The sequence below is a fragment of the Xiphias gladius genome, chromosome 9 (genome assembly GCF_016859285.1).
Source record: "Xiphias gladius isolate SHS-SW01 ecotype Sanya breed wild chromosome 9, ASM1685928v1, whole genome shotgun sequence".
In the NCBI taxonomy this organism is placed as follows: Eukaryota; Metazoa; Chordata; class Actinopteri; order Istiophoriformes; family Xiphiidae; genus Xiphias; species Xiphias gladius.
Window position 1 is genome coordinate 11,870,323 of NC_053408.1, and position 17,119 is coordinate 11,887,441.

Here is a 17,119-nt window from a genome sequence, read left to right on the forward strand (position 1 = left end):
TGGCCTGACTGAGATTCAGGAAATATGATTATGGCAAAATAATGTGTATCAGGGCAAGCAGCAAGAGTCTCAGAAAGCTTTCCAAATAAACTTCAATTTTTCCAGGCTAGTAATTTCTGTGTTTACTTTTGGTCGGACTCAGAGACAAGTGTTTGAAATGATTTATGTAACAGTTGCTTTTCCCACTTCTCTACAAGGCGTGTGGTGAAAGCAAAATTACCAGGACCCATAGTCAGAACAGCCACAATCCTAAGAATAAGACCCAAGATGAAAAATACAGGAATATTTCTTTTAATGTTTCTAGTGAAATTACATCTTAAAAGCCTCGGAAGAACCATCTTATGACAGTACGCATTGTCTTTATGTCAGCCATTTCTGTTAAAAAAAAAAAAAAATCTGTAAGAAACACTAATGTAATGAAATCAACCGTAGCTTCTATAATTTATATCCTGTTTGAGAACAGAAGCAGAAAAGAACTCAGTTATTCAATTTAATCAAACAAAAAAATGTTAAGCGCGAGAGCGGCAGACAATAAGACAATTACAAAGCTAGAAAGCGAGAAATAAACACAAAAAAGGAGAGGCAAGCAGAGAAAATGGAAAAGGAAGAACATGAAAGAGAACACTATATTTATTCTGCCTTCCATCGTAAAATCCATCTAGTGCTGGAGCTCTTCCTAGTTCATTTGGCAGAGCAGATGTTAATAGCTTAACAGGGCTAGGCAGTAAGTGTTTAATTAGGTCTAGGGAAAATGATTTATTCAACACATCTGGGCCCATAAAAAAAAAAAAAAAAAAACACTCTCTGGACCCTGTCCTTTATGACTCCCAAGCTGGATTCTCTCCCAAACCTGCAAACATACAGTCACTACTGGGGCTGTCTCTTTTTTTCCAAAAATAAAGTTCAAACTAAGTTCAATTCACACGCAGTTTGTTTGAATGAATTTGATTGTAGTGAGATAAAATCTGCTGAAGGGAGTGGAGAACAACTGCACCTAGTGGGGGGGGGGGGGCACTGTAGGGGGTGCGTCAGTGCCGATCAAGCAGTGCCGTTCAGTTTTAGTTTTGAGGGATGACTGAGATTTGTGCGTGTCGCCTGCCTGCTCAGACCACATCAAAGCCACACGGTGCTAGGTGGAGCTCTGCTCTGTCCGTCTGTGGGCGATAGCTTTGACTTTGATATTTCCAACACGCGGGACTGAAGAAGGGCATATTTTTCTCTGACTATATGTAAATGTGGCTGTGGTGAGATTGACCACATGGTGAATGACCACTTAGCCAGGACAATAATGCAGGAGATTGGATTGTGATCGTGGCCGAGTGCTTCATACAAGTGGTGAATGCAACTCAACGGCTCCCCAAACTGGGCAATGGTTGCCTCTTGGACAGGAAGACCACATGTTTAATTTAATTAAAGGTGCCATGAATTTGTTTGCAGCTACTTTTGCGCCTCCAGCACCAGGATATCAGTTTTTTGGCAGATCTTTTCTGGGCTCTTCTTTTCACCATAAAATTGTCATATTGCCATGGCACACGCTGTGTTGTTTTGAAAGCAAAGGGAAGCAGGTAAACTGATTATATGTGGTTTATGCCAGCCGCTACACACCTACTGATAATGTGTTTCTGACCTCAGTAGTGCCACTGCACTGTGAGATCTGGCCAAAAGAAATGTTCAGTCAGTCAGTCACCAAAACCTGTGCGCTTCACACCATTCACCCAATGAATGTGAATTGCATCATGTGACACTGGGTAAACTGTCATTTTTTTACTGTTACAGTTTGAATAGTTTAGAATTTTACCATTCATTGTTTTGTTTTTTTATTAAAAAAACATTATTAATCATGCACAACGTCACAACTCGACTGTTGACCATCAAATTAAAGGACATTATCTGCCTTTGGCCGCATAATTGTGGTACAATATATTTGCTTCCCGCCACTCAGCACCTTCGGGATAACATTATTATTTTTCTAAGCTGGTCTGTGCTGAACTGTATTTGGTGAGTCATTTTCATCATGCATGACTTGGCACAGCTGTTTATTATGAATTACGGAGGAGGAATGCAACTGAGAAGATGATGATTAATTACTACACATCATATATGATTTAAATGATGGTCAAATCTACAAAAGTAAGAGCCAAGATATAAAAATACAGGATTGTGATTTTATGTTTCAGGTATCTCAGTTATTCTGTTTTTAGGCTCAACCGCTTCACAGCTTTATTTGCTGTTTCTCTTTATGAATCATTGATAAAGGCATCTTTCTTTCATTTACCCATTGTTGATGGTCCTTCTGTATCAACAGAAAACTTTATTACTCTTTTGAAGAGACTGTTTCTGGAGAAGAGAATGTGGATATCGGTACAATAACTCAATGTAATCAGTGTAATTACTGATAAGGGGTATAGTTATTAGAGCCGGAGTTGAATATTCAACTATTCGGATATTCCTTTCGTTGGGAAGGTATTTGGTTTTCAATTTTGGGATTCTGATATTTTTATTATTTATTTATTTATTTTACTAAATGTAGGCTATCAATAAACGTGAACTGCAAAATACATTTAGTCAGCTCATTCTTGTACTATATATTGCCCTGAAGCTTCGAAGCTTCTACCGTTGTCATGGTAACTGATGTCCAAATCAGTGTTCGAATACTGCAGGTTTTTTTTTTTTTTAAATTACTTATATATGCATCACCACAACAATCTCAAGTAGTCCATATTCTCTGACAAGGACATTTAATCTTAGTGATAGTTTGTGCATCACAGCTCTCATCTAACATTACCAGCCCTGACACTGGGCCTGTGACACGTTTACCACTTGACAGGCTTACAAGCTACAACTACGCCAGCAAGAAGTGGGAAAAGACAAGCATCTGGAATAACTCCCAAAAATTTGCTAAGATGACACCCAAAAAGGCAAGTGCCGGATATGCCACAACAAATCTTAAGTAAGCAAACTTTAACTTTAGCCATGATCTCGCTCTCTTCTCCTCTATAGAAAGATGATCCCGAACAATGGTTAACAACACTACTGTAGACATTAGCCTTCGGGCTAACTTTTAAAATGGCCCTGTTGAGACATAATTTTTTTAGCCTGTAGGTTTTGGAGGACTAAATATCTACAGTATGAAATAAAAAGAAATACATGTGGAACATTTATAAAGTATTATTTCAGCTTTAAACAGAAGAATTACAAACCTATATGTCTATTCATTAAGAACCTAGATTGGTTGACATTTCCGCTACATTACAGTGTACTACTTAATATATTTCACTTCACTACAGCCTTCGACCTATGAAATAGAAAAGTATGCTTGAAATAAGAATAATAAAAAATGACAACATACAGAAGCTAATCAGGAGTCAAAATCTGTAAAATGCATGCGAGTGCTTCCTCATGCACCGTACACTCGAAGCAGGCGAACCTGCTGAGAGCAGCTGTCATTCTGACTGGGAGATATTCGTTGATACCGGCTTCGCTGCACAGATTGAAACACACAGTCTAAATGCTGTTTCAGAAGAACCATGTTTGTACAAATTTCAAAGGAAACTGAAGTCTAAACACTGTTCTACAGAGGTACTTTACGCAAGTGTCAGATTCAGTCATTAGTCCCACAGGGTCTAACTTCATTTTCAAAATAATTTCATTAGTGTTGGTTTCAGTGCACAGATTTTCTGTCACGTGGTCTAAATGCTGATTCAGGGGCATTTCCATCCCACCAATTAAAGTTTTTCCAGGGGAAAAAACTGATACATGATTCTGCACCAATGGAGCCTGGACGACAGCCAGTTAAATCAGCCTCAGGGCTGATTTATGGTTCACATTTCTTCACTAACAAGACCAAACAGTAATAGCAAAGACCCAAAGCTCTTTACAATGTAAACTGAATGTATCACATTCATATTGCGCTGTGTGTGTGAGCGCGCGCGCATGCACGCGTATGTCTGTAAATTGGATTCTGATTGCTCTACACTGATACTAAACCCATCCAGACATTACATATACAGTATGTATCGCACACAACTATTATATTTCAGATTCACTTCAGGTGACCAATAATTGCACTCTCGTTGCCAGAATAATTAGATTGCCAGAAGTTCACACACATCGGAAAAACATAGAGGTTGCGTACTCTGAAAAAAGGAGCTGAGGTAAAAGTAAATTAGATTAAATCTAAAGACCAGAATGGCTGGCTGACATTAAATGCACAATCTATGATCCATTTGTCATCGGGTGCTGCTATAGACTTGTTTGCGTTAGAAATATCTGTAAATTGGTTAAACGGGCTAATATTCTCATATTTTACAACCAGTTGAACAAAATACTTATGTCGATGAACCTACACTTTCTGTGGTCAAATATTACTAATTGGGCATCCTAGTTGTTATATCATTATGTTGTTCAGTCAATGGCCTTTGTAATTTATTCACGCTAACTGCAAAAAAAGTAGCCAGGCAGCCAGAGGTGAGAGTAGATTTAGCTGGCAGCTGGCACTTGAGGAAGCCTCTGGCCTCAGAAAACATCACAGTAGATATCCAGTAATTTCATTTCAGTGAGCTTTACTGGCATCATTAGTATTAGTGCCAATATTACATTTTAGGGAAAGAAGACTTTTAATTTCAAAGTAGTTTTTACAGTAGGGGTCGATTATTCAAATGAATGACCTAATGTAGTCCCAGACGAGCCCCCAAATATGTTACAGCCACAACAAAAGAAACATCTGGCTTAAACCTTGTGACCAGCAACATACAAAGAGGATGCCATACCAAAAGATCAGTTTGTAAAGCAAAAAGGATTTTATTCACAATGTTAGACCAAAATCTAACCAAGACGAGGGGAGGCGGGAGGCCTAGCCGAAAAGAACATAAGGATGGAGGGAGTCAGCCACTGATCACCCAATATCAGGAGCACCTGAAGGGTGGGAGAGAAACAAAAGGGGGGAGCACGTAACAACTGACAACTGGAGACTCTCCTTGGCGTTTCTGCCACGGCTCATGCAAACCTTCGGCGAGACTCGCTCCTCGCCTGTCACGGCACCGAAGTCCATCATCTTCAACTGAGGCAGGGCAGAAATTGCATAATTCCTAACCTCACATGCACACAGACTAAATAAGCGTCAAAGCAAGGGGCTCCATGGACATTTTGTGCACTTCCATATAAGGAATCCACACTGAATGTTGAATAAGGAAGATATCTTTCAAGCTATGCAAAGTAGACCTTGACTGTACTTTCCTGCTGTTTCACATTAATGATAGTATGAGATGAGATAAAAAATTATATCAAGAAGCTGAATGCATGAGGAATCTCATGAATGAAGGGTGACCTTCTTTCTCTGCATATGTATCTATCATTGCTATGCAGAAGGGAACCGGATATGCAATGTAATATGAGCAGTACTGATCTCCATTTAGGCACCTATTAAAATGTTATCAACCTACTTGCTTTCCCAAACTTCAGAGATACAGTACGTGCCTTATTTGAATTTACCCCTGACACTCGCTCCCTTAAAGGCAAAGACTCATAGCATTTACCTCCTTGATTGCCAGACCTCTCACAAGTACCTCCTAACTTCACGAGACGGATTAGAGACGCTTAGGAACTTGAGAAAATCAGACATACCCATCAAGGCTCCTTGTAAAACTTTAGGAAAATCTGGACCCCTGTTTTAGAGTATTATCAGAGCTTACAAGTACCATTAAATAAGAATGGCTAGAATAGCTGTGTTAGAGTGACAACACTGGGATTCTAGCCATCGGCTAGAATATGAGTCTTGGGGAAGCAGGTACCTTTCACAATTGTTATCTTTTGATTACTGCAGCTGTCCTAAGCTCGTATACACCTTCATTTCCAATGTTCCAGATTTCAAATATTATCATTAACCACCATGCATGCATGATGATAATATTGCTTCCTAACGCCATCCAAAGACACGGCGGTCAGGCGAACCGGTGAGTCTATATTGCCCACAGAACCAAATAAGAATGTTTGTCTCTCTGTGAAAACCATGTGAAAAACTGCCACCCTGTCCAGAGTGTACATACTTCACCTTTTGACTTTTGTGTACTGGGATAGGCTCCAGCACCCCTGAATTGGACAAGCAGATTAAAAATAAATAAAACAGTGCTGAATATGCAACAGAATATGAGTTAGAGAGGGCAAATGGAGGACGAGCTTTAAAAGAAGAGCTGAAAGAGAGAAGAGGTGATGATGGAAAATTACATCCATCAGCCTGAGTTTTTCCTCACCTTGTCGTGCAATCAAGATGTCTGCTCCGGCGTGGGGGTTTGTGTAGCTTCACTAATACCACAATACGATCTCACTGAAGGAGGAAGGGCAGTACTTCAGTAGGATAAAGAAAAAAACAGAAATATATGGACAAAGAGGCAAATATATATATATACATACATATATACATATACATATATACACATACATATATATACATATATACACATACATATATATACATATATACACATACATATATATACATATATACACATATATATACATATATACACATATACATACATACATACTTTTTAAGAGCAAAAAGCCATAAATTAAGTCAAACTTTAATGTTCATGATTCTGTGAGACATTTTCCCTGATATGCTCAAGAGTAAGTCACATAATAAAAACAAACAGTATAATGAGAAATATTTCACTTTTAGGCAATCACAGGCACATTTTCAGCATGTGTTCTGCATACATTCAACCACAGCTGGGTCACACCATCCACCGTGGTGTAAGTGCATTTGTTTGCAGCAACAAAGCTACAAAACAGGCAGAAGCACAAAAAAATGGACTTGCAAGCAGCAAGATGGCGTCGTAGCTGCATGTGAGTCCATATAAGCACAAAATTACAGAACCATTTCAGACCAACCAAAAATTTTCAGCAGTTTTTTTCTCAGTCTACAAATTTGACACAAATGATCTACAATGCTTGTACAGCCAGTGCAGTAAAAGAGGAGCTCTCCCTCTCAGCTATTGTTATTCTTGTTGTAACCAGCAGTTACTAGGAGGAGCTGCTGCCCTTAGCCTGGCACGCACCACTCAGCATAAATACAGCGGGGAACCATGAGATTTTTGTCATATCAAGTTCTCTAAAGAAAAAACGATAAATGCCAAATGGTGAAGTGGGGGCAGTTTTAACAGTTATCTATCATCAGGCTGTGAGGTAAAGGCAAAGTGCCTGAAAATGGTATCTTCCAGTTTAGGTTAATTTCACGGCTTATTCCTTTTCACTGAATACTGTTTTACCCGTGCACCCAAATTTGTTTGAATACATTAAAAGAGAAAATAGCTATAGAGCTCTTGTTAGAGCAAAAGTATTTTCCATTTGAGAAAAGTTGAGCCACATCTGTAACTCAATTCACAGTGTCTTCTCTTTGCATTATGTATTACTTTCAGCAGAGAAAATTGCATCTCTTCCTTTTTCTCCCGGTTTGTTTGCTGAATGGGTAAGTTGGTCAAATTAAGCACGGGCTCTTCCTTTTCCTGACACTGAAACCTGCCATTTACGGATGAAATTTGGAAAAATAAAACGTGTTTTGTTCTTTAACCCCATTGTGGCTGTGGCACTAATATTTTGATGTGAATAACATTGGCACAAAAACACCTTCAGTCTGGGAAATAGATGCATTGTGCATTATAATTGGCTGTGTTCTGAGTGTTTTATACTTACAGACGCGTCCTACTCATTAAATCCCTGTCTTTGTATAGCCAGTCAAAGGTTCAAGGATATGTCAGTATTGCCAAATCCGGCACTGAAAAACTAAGATTTTGCCACAGTTACTCAGGAGTATGTGTGCTGTTTTTTTTACCAGCCAAGAACTGTGAGGAATTACATTCTTACTGGTTGAATGTGCAGCGCATGATTTACATCTAGTTCCAATTTTCCAGTGTCAGTGCAGAAAGTAGTAGGGTTGATTTTAAGGTGCAACAAATGCGACACACAGCGCGGGAACTGTGGGGGTTCACATTTTACCACATCAAAAATCTTAATTTGGTAAAAATATTTCAACAGTTTTTATTTTTATGTGTAAGTTCTTGTGGGTATATTATTCTGTTGCGGTTCAAGTAGGAAAAATATGGGGAATATACAGGGTAAATACGCATACGCCATTCCAGCTGTGTATCCTGTTGTGACTGCGTTATTCTGTCACCTCAGCTGAGCTGCTAAACAAGAGCAAACATACCTGGCCATAGCATACATTTGTCAGTGTTTTATTTTAAATGGAACTGAAAATACGTTCCCATGGCAGTGATGCAGCGATGATGATGCAGTGCAAAAAAAGCCCTTCTCTATCTGTCTGAGTTTCTGGTTCAGGGCAATTTCTCTGGCAAAAGTGCCACGTTAGTGGTGTCATTCTTACTGTAACAACACAAGAGAATTCAGTAGTTGTCATCAGTGCTTAGGCCCTCAAGGAAACTCAGTGTTGCCCTGTGGGGAAATTGAAACAGACACTCACACATACAAATGAAGTACAATCACAAAAATGAATCGGGGTGCACAGTTACTGTCAAAGTATAAAGACCTCAGCACAGAATTCATATCTTTTTTTTTTTTTAGCCCAAAGGGACATCGAAGCGATCTTTTTTGCTTTTACACCTGCATTGAACACCTACAAATTCTCTACCACATCTCTCAGTCTTCTCCCTTTCCTTGCCTCGTTCCCATCCCACTTTCTTCTGTAGTGAGAAGTACAGATCTCCACCATTTTACATCCTCTCTCTCCCTCTCAGCGTCTGTCTCCCCAATCTCTCCTCTTTGTCCTCTAATATAGGTGTGTGGCCCTGTCTGTCAGGTCTTCTCCCTGAATGGCTCCACTGACGACACACCGAGACAGCACAAAGAAAGAAAGACCAAAAGTAATTTGGGTTCTTTTCTTGCCACATTTTTTCCTCATTTCTTTCTTTCCACTCATTTTCTTCCTCTGTATAAAAAATACATTTCTTCTGCTCTCCACGCACATCCTCAAAACTCTTCCTGTCACCATCTCTCACTCTGTCCCCCTGCCTTCTCTCCTTTTAATATTACGTAGGAGGTCATGCTATTAGCCCACTGGTCACTCAGCCTGCTCTTGGCATTGACACGCATGGCTGCTCTCCTTGTATTAAGAGTCTACTGATAGTCAATCAGCTGCCCTCACAGCTGGTCACTTCCTCAGACCTTGGTTGTGCAGTCAGTCAGCCAGTCAATCAGACAGTTAGCTCCTCTGTCAGATGGTCATTCAGCCAGTCACACAAAGTATCAGTCGTGTCAGTCACTATGACAGAACGTGAATCAGGCAGTGTTTCAGTCCATTAGTGAGGCAGTTAGACAGCTGATGCTATACAATGATACTAGTAATGAGTTGCTCACTCAGTTGTACAGCTCTGGTTGGAGACAAAAACGTACATTACAGGAAAAGATGTCATTTCATTCTGTTTCATAGAGGTTTTGGCAATATTGTGTTTATTTAACTAAAAAAAATGGACTTTATGAGATGATCACTGCATTAAAAGGTAAAAAAAAAAAAAAAAATTTAATGTAATGAAAAAAAATGTAAAAATCCAAATTAAAACAGGTGTTGAATAGGAATGTAAATGAATACAAACACATTATTCGAATACAAACAGCTGAGTTACTTTTGTTGTGGTTGACAGTAAATGTGAAACTAACTAGATGAAGTTAGGGACGTTCTCGAAAGTGCATGCAAAATGGCCAAGAGAACTTGTCAGATTTTTGTCGAGAGCTTTTTCGCTTTTATTTTCATAGATATTTTAAACCAGCTTTATTTTCATCATGACCTCCTACCCTTGAAGGCACAACCTCCGCTTTAAAAAAAAAAAGACAAACACTATGGCTCAGTGAGCTATTGTGGTCCATTTTCCATCAATAGCGTTCTCATTTTTTGCCATGCCTGCGACATGGGTCTGGGGATGGCAATGCCAGTCAGTCGGATAGTCAGTCCACCACTTTCATCCAGACTGAAATATTTCCACAACCATTGGGTAAAGTGAGATGAAGTTTTGTTCAGACATTCATGGCCACCCAGAGGATGAAGCCTACTGATTGTGGTGATCCACCTGACCTATCATCTAGCGCCTCCAGTAGGACACTTACCCTGTGAAATATCCTAACATCCAGTGGATGGACTGAAACAAATTTTTGTACAGACTTTTGTGGTTCCCAGACAATAAATCCTAATTACTTTGGTGATCCTCCAACTCTTCCTTAGTGCCACCATGAGGTCAAAATTCAATGTGTCCATTACGCTGGTTTGTGACCAAATACCTGAAAACTAATGACATTCCCATCAGCTTCCGCCTGTGTGTTAAGTGCTAATAGGCCATTGTCAGCATGCTAACAAAATAAACTAAGATGGTAATCAATGCAACTGCTTAGTATTAGCATGTTTGTTTTGTGCATTGTGAGTAGGTTCGTATACTGATGTTAGCATTTAGCTCCAAGCCTCACTGTTCTGTACAGCCTCACAGACCCTTGGACCTTGTCTCCAGATTCTCATCACTGCCGTGTTTCTTCCTTCGTCTCCCCAGACCTGCCTTCCTCTAGTTACCTACCAGATGTCCTCAGACTTTCCTCCCTGTCCTAACTCACCCCACTGCCCCGCCCATCCACACACCTGGTCCTTCTTATCATCAGCCCCGCAATCACCTGAGCTTCACTGCCAACACACACGCACGCCAGTTTCTCATTTTCTCAGCCAGTACTTACACCAGCCCTTTGCTCCCCATCAGTGTTAGATTGTCTGCTTTTGTTCCTTGTATATCTGCTACCTGCTATAATTTCTTCTTGTGTTTTTCCTTTGTACCAGCTACCAGAGTTTTGTTACCTGTTGCTTGTTCGCCTGCCTGCTCAGCCACTTGCCTGTCTGTTCATCCACCCATCTGCCTGTAAGCCAGTACTCTTTAATTAAAGGTTCTTCACTACATCATCCTGTCTTGTGTGTCTGTGTTTCAGTCCCCCCTGCCTGTCCACAATGTGCTAACAGCAATTGTGATCATTTCCACTCTTCATTTCCACCCTGACCATTAATGTACGGTATATATTTTTTTTCCATGGTGGCCTTGCAATACAAATCCTGCTTTATTGTTTGATTTTAGGTACCCTGTTAAAATATGTTATAAATGTTATGCGGTGTATGACTGTGCATGGCAACACCAAAAATTAATAAGCAGTAAAGACCATTAAACCATAAAAACCAACAACTCTCACTATAAGCCATTCCATCCTGGTTTGAATATGAATAGAGATTTTTGTTAAGTAAATCGATACAGATTAACTTTACATTACACCCACAGTGTTGGGAGAATAAGAAAAGCACAAGAAAGAGGCCTGGGAATTCTTCTTGAAAATCATTCATTTAATAAGAAAAGAGTATCAAAAGAAAGACACAACTGAAAATCTGCTCGAAATTGTTCATAACAAAGCATAGCTGCATCAATCCAATACATCCAATACCACCCATTTTTCACCCTCATTCAATCACACAAAGTGACTCCAGGGAGTTGCTTAATACAGCTACAGTGCAGCTCAGCTAGAGGGTTAAGTTATGGGGTTAAGTGTTTTTGTCAGGGGCACCACCAGAGAGGTTTGCTAGAGAAGAGGGAGCATGATACTAAGTACTTCTGGCTCAGAGTTGGGAGGGGGCATTGCAGTCGCAAGCCAACATCTTCAAGCTTAGATGACTGTAACTTTAGAGCCAAAAGAAATTTCACAGATTTGTTTCAAAGCTCATTTTAGGATTAAAATACTAACCTACAAAATCCTGGTGCAGGTGCACGGGCAAAGATGTCATGTTACACTGATCCTGTTTGGTGGTGCTTTTGATGTTTTAAGTAACCTGGGTTGATAAATCAGTAAGAGTTCATTCAATAAATTCACATGTTGCCAAGCGAGATCAGAGAGTGCTATATTTGAGATGAAATGTCCTTATTAATTTGCAACATGACTCCCCAAGAACCAGATAATTAGCCAAGTTCTTCATCTTCCTCAAGGCACTAACAACATTACTTTTTACTCAAGTACTAAAAAAAAATATCAGGAATATTCAACTTTTTTATCTTTATGCATTTGATGGGATCCAAAATGCAGCCCCAATACTAGGGTTCATTAGATTCATTTCTTATGTTTTCATCGTGACGGATACAATAGATGGCTAAAGAATCGCTTTATAAATATTTGAATTGTAACTGGTGCTAAACAAAGCCTCACCTGAGAGTGTTTTTTTGTAATTTCTAATCATTTATGTGTCGATCATTTCAAACCAGACCTAAAATTATTCACAAGACTGTCAAGGTGCCTGCAACGAAAAATACAATGAAATCTTTTCTAGAACTTACAACTTAACCAAATACCAGGTTGGGTCAAAGTTTCCACACCTTTTCAACTGGGCTGAGATTTTAACGCAAGCAAGAACTCCAGAGATTATAATGTGTAATGTAGGTTTATACATGACCCTGTCCATTCCCTGTGACAATATTTCCACCACTCTGCCTGGTCTCAACTCAGCTTAACTCATCTTACTTTGAATGATAGCGGGGGTTTTTTCCATATTAGGTTACATCAAGTACTATAGTGTATGCAATTTAAAGTATACTTTCAAGAAATAGTTAAGGAGCCAGGTTTTTTTGTACCTGTTAAAAGAGATTTTTGTCACCACTGTCGCACAGTGCTTGCTCATGGGGAAATGTTGGGTCTCTATAAATATAACCATAAAGAGTACAGTCTAGACCTGCTCTACATATGCAAAGTGCCCTGAGATAACTTCCATTATGATTTGGTGCTAAATAAATAAAACTGAATTGAATTGAATTAAAACTAGGCTGCTGAAACTAAAATTTAAATTTTGATTAAAGTAGGGATCATTGTCCAGGTAACAATAGTGACCAAAAACAGTTTCAGTTAAGATTAGCATTCAGAAAAACAAAGCTTTCACCAAAAACTAAAAACTTGAGAAAAACCCTTAAGATTGTGTGATGAGATTAAACACTGAACTCATGGTCACTGGAGTTGAGAGTAAGTCATGACTGTAAAATCACCAATCACATGATATAAGTGTCAGATGTCTACAGTATATCTATCTGATCATGCGTGCCCTACAAACCTTTACGCTGTTTGGGAAAGCACATTGTTTCTCTCACATTGTGACATATTTACATTTGAGCCCTTTTTGGCTAACAGTTGGATGGATTTCCATGAAATTTGGATCCGTCAGTAATGATTCCCAGAGGATTAATCCTGCTGATTTTGGTGATCCCCTGACTTTTTCTTCTAGCACCACAAGAAGGTCCAAGTTTTCACTTATGCTGGGAAATATCTCAGCATCTAATCAATGCAGCGGCCCATTCATGGTCCCCAGGTGATGAATCCACCACCTTGAAGTTTATATTGAGTGAAACATCTCCAATTTCACTATTTAGCTCAAAGCACTGCGGTGTCTAAGTACAGCCTCACAGAGCTGTTCGTGTGGCTATCGTCTTGTTTTACAGTTAATAAGACCTAACATCATCCTCCAATTTGTTAGATTTCTTGTAGCAGCAGCAGCCAGGGCTTTTTTTGTTTTTTGTTGTTTTTTTTTACTTGTCAGACTATTAGACACTGATCTACCACGCATATTGTAGACCAGATTTTAGGATTAAGACAATAAAATACATTATTTAAAAAGATATTGTTTCAGGATACAGAAATCATTTTGCAGTGTCAGTGTGTTTCTGCCATATGCAGTATAGTAAGCTCCAAATGAATATATATAAATTGAGATTTGGTTTTGCTAAAGAATTATTTTGTGACAGAATATGGTCAAATATTTGCACTGGAGTCTCACTTGATATTGAATTGCCTAAAAGCCTTTCACGTTCCATAATTCATATCAGTGATATAAGAAACAAAAATCGATCTCCACATATTTGGGGTTCCACTGAATACACTTGAGTCATTGCCAGACACTGTACTACTAAGACTTCCCAGCAAGAATCCAATAAAACTAGACGCTTTACCAGCTTTTACTCAGGAATTTCTCTAAGCTACAAACAAACTATGAAGGTAAATATGCTGACATTTAAAATTATTATTACGGAGAGGACTCATGGCAAATTACAAGAGTGTACAGGCTGACTCTTATAACTGAAATAGATGAAAACATTATGAATAAATGTTGATCATGAACTTCAGAAAAGAGTCTATCCCCAAGAGGAAAACTGTAAGCTTTTAAAGTTAAAAGAGACGGACCTGAAAAAAGGAAATCTTAATTACAAAAATACAGCGGAACAAGGGCAAAAATCTTAATTCCCAGAAGTAGAAGTTAAACTCTTTTTATAGCAGTGTACAAATTACAAAATGTAATTGTGTATCAAGCGACAGAACTCTATTGAAGCTCTATTTAACTACCTTCCTAAATATATCTTCATTAAGACAAGAACATCTGCAAAAGAGGTACAAAAAAAAAAAAAAAAAAAACTTCATTGGGCTTTTCCCAGAGCAAACAAGGCAAACAAGAGGCCAGGAACCAACTACAGAAAAGCAGGAGGAAGAGACACCCCTGCCCCAGCCCCGCCCACAAATCACCACAGTAACAAGTCTCTCTTAAATTCAGGGTCTGTCCTGTCTCATGATTTTGTGCTGCCTGTCTTTCCTCAGCTGAAAGTCTCTCTCCTGCATCTTGCTGCACTCTGCCTGGACATCTTCACCTTTCTGCTCTCCTTCCTGTTTGAACAGGGATAGGAATTATTCCTTTGAACTGAGAGCAAACATATCAAATGTGCAGTGTAGAAGAAAAATATCTAAAAATCGCTTCTATGGTAATCTTCTGAATATGTATTAACTGACAATGACACACTGCAAAATCCTGTATTTTCCTGCCTCAATATGTTGACTCAAACTTCTCAAACATACTGAAGATCTCGCGCAGAAAACCCTACACCTTGATTAACGGGGAGGAAAACATATTAATTTGATAACTAAAAAGCAGAACAGAATTAAAAGGCTTGGGTATTATGTGACATGATTAACTGTACATATGTAAACTGAATAAATATGTCTGTGAAATCTTTCCCTGCTAAAAGGAGTTAAACTGCTGCACAACACACACTAACTCCTCGTCGTCACACATGTTGACCAAGGTGAAAAGTCGGACAACTTATGCTGATTTGAGATGATAAATCACAGAGTAATTTGCTTGTTTACTTGCTACTGCTGCCTCTTAACCCTTAGGAAAAAAAGACTGTTGAAGTAATTTTCTAATGCACAAGTACATTTTCCATACCCATCTGCAGATGTGTATAATAATGTGTGCAATATCATAAATGATCTCAGAACAGTGGAAGCTGAGCCAAGGGCAGCTTGACAAGCAGGCTTGTCTGTAGCTAGCCATAGCTAGTCACCCGTCAAAGATCGGAAGATTATCCACAATGCACACGCACAAGCCTCCAAAAAATGCCACTCCCCACATCTGCTTGACAAGCCCCAGATTCTGTCAACGGGACACGGCCACGCCCACGAAAAAGAGAGAAATGGTAGATGGTGGTAGCCAAGCTAGCTTCCAGAGACAATAACCTACTTCAGCCACAAGAGGGCAGGAAATTACAAGATGAATACAAACATGTGATATCCGATCCTTTATGGGACAAAACGCTATTCTGAAATGTAAGGAGAGATATTGCTGCCACTTCGGTGTCCTTCTAATAGATGTTTATTTTTAGCTTTATCTGGTCAAGCACGACTTGCCTTGTTTGTGCTGACGGCACACCACTGCAGGTGTATCATCAGACAAAAATAGAAAGAAAATCTTTGAAGAACGGATCACAGACAAGAAAACACAAATATGTACCTTCCCAGGAGTAACATGTTGTTTCTGAGGTCGTAATGGGAAACAAGGACAGAATTCAAAGAATGTAGCAGATATAGTGTCTCATTATCAAAGCTTGGGTCACAGTTCACAAAAGAGACACCAAGAAAAAGAGGGAATGACTGAGCGGATGACTTTATGTTAATCAATGTCTGCATAATGACTCAATAAGTAAAGTCTATTAAAAACTGGACTGCCCATTTTCTAAAGCTGTACCCTATTTCAGCGCCAGTATGTCTTTAATGTTCAAAGGCTTGTGTGACATTCACATTTAAACATCATATTTAGAACTTTTAAAATGCATGAACCAATTTCAGGCTGCTACAGACGATTCAGAATTTATGCTGAGTTCAAAAGACGGCAATCAAGTTAAAATGGATTAACCGCACTGTTAACATAACATAATAATTAGGCAATGAAATTTCCACAGTAAAGATTTGAAATACATATTCAATATTCAAACAACCTCCCATTTTGTGACGTTATCACCAGCTCGAAGCTTTGACAGTAAATCCATTTTGATTGACTTTGTAAAGGTCATGTGATTAAGAAGGTAGGGGGAAGATATTTATCTTTATGGCCTGTCAAATGAACGTTTGACATCAGCAGATCACTCACTCACACACACACACACACACACACACACACACACACACACACACACACACACACACAGAGACAATAGTGGACAAAGTCATTTAAATATGCGCTTTAACCCCTTAGACTGTATTAGTGTGTGTGTGTCCGCTTACGGAAAAACCATAATTCATTATTATCTTCCACACACAGACAGTGACTTCTTAGCTTTAGAGAAATAGTGCATGTGCGTGTTTGCATGTGTGGAGAAAGAAATGATGAATGAGTGTGTGTATGTGTGGTTTCTTTTGCTCTCAGTGAGAATGAGGTGACACATATTCTGTGAACAGTCAGTGGTCGTTTCACACCAAATAAAAACAGTGTTCGCGTGCACAGCTGGTTCTGTGTGTGTGTGTGTGTGTGTGTGTAATCTGCATTTGTGTGAAGATAAGAGTGACTAATGTCTGTCTATGGTGCAGCAGCAGAGGATGTTACTGAAGGGTTTAATTAACTGTCACACAACAGCCAACAGCAGAAAACACAGTATTTACTGTGTGTGTATATACTGTGTGTTTGTACACTGTACATGCATGTGTTTAATGTGACAAAAAATATGGACACAACAGCATTTTATGTGTGTTTCTTTCCTCATTCATGTGCCACTGCTTATGTGTGTTTGTATTCATT

The 17,119-nt window shown here is 39.1% G+C and overlaps 1 protein-coding gene across 4 annotated transcripts in view; it reads right to left on the minus strand.

Annotated features, from left to right (window-relative positions):
* Positions 1-17,119, minus strand: part of LOC120794181 (protocadherin-15-like) — a 258,482-nt gene that overhangs the window by 158,907 nt on the left and 82,456 nt on the right. The window contains exons 1-3 of one of the 4 annotated variants that reach the window (XM_040134963.1): positions 10,468-10,552; positions 8,381-8,448; positions 6,249-6,322 (exon numbers count right to left, since the gene is read on the minus strand). The exons of the other annotated variants lie outside the window; for them this stretch is intronic. The gene's annotated coding sequence lies outside the window, so the exon portion shown is untranslated. Of the gene's footprint in view, positions 1-6,248; positions 6,323-8,380; positions 8,449-10,467; positions 10,553-17,119 lie in introns of those variants that run through there. 4 annotated transcript variants of the gene reach the window in all.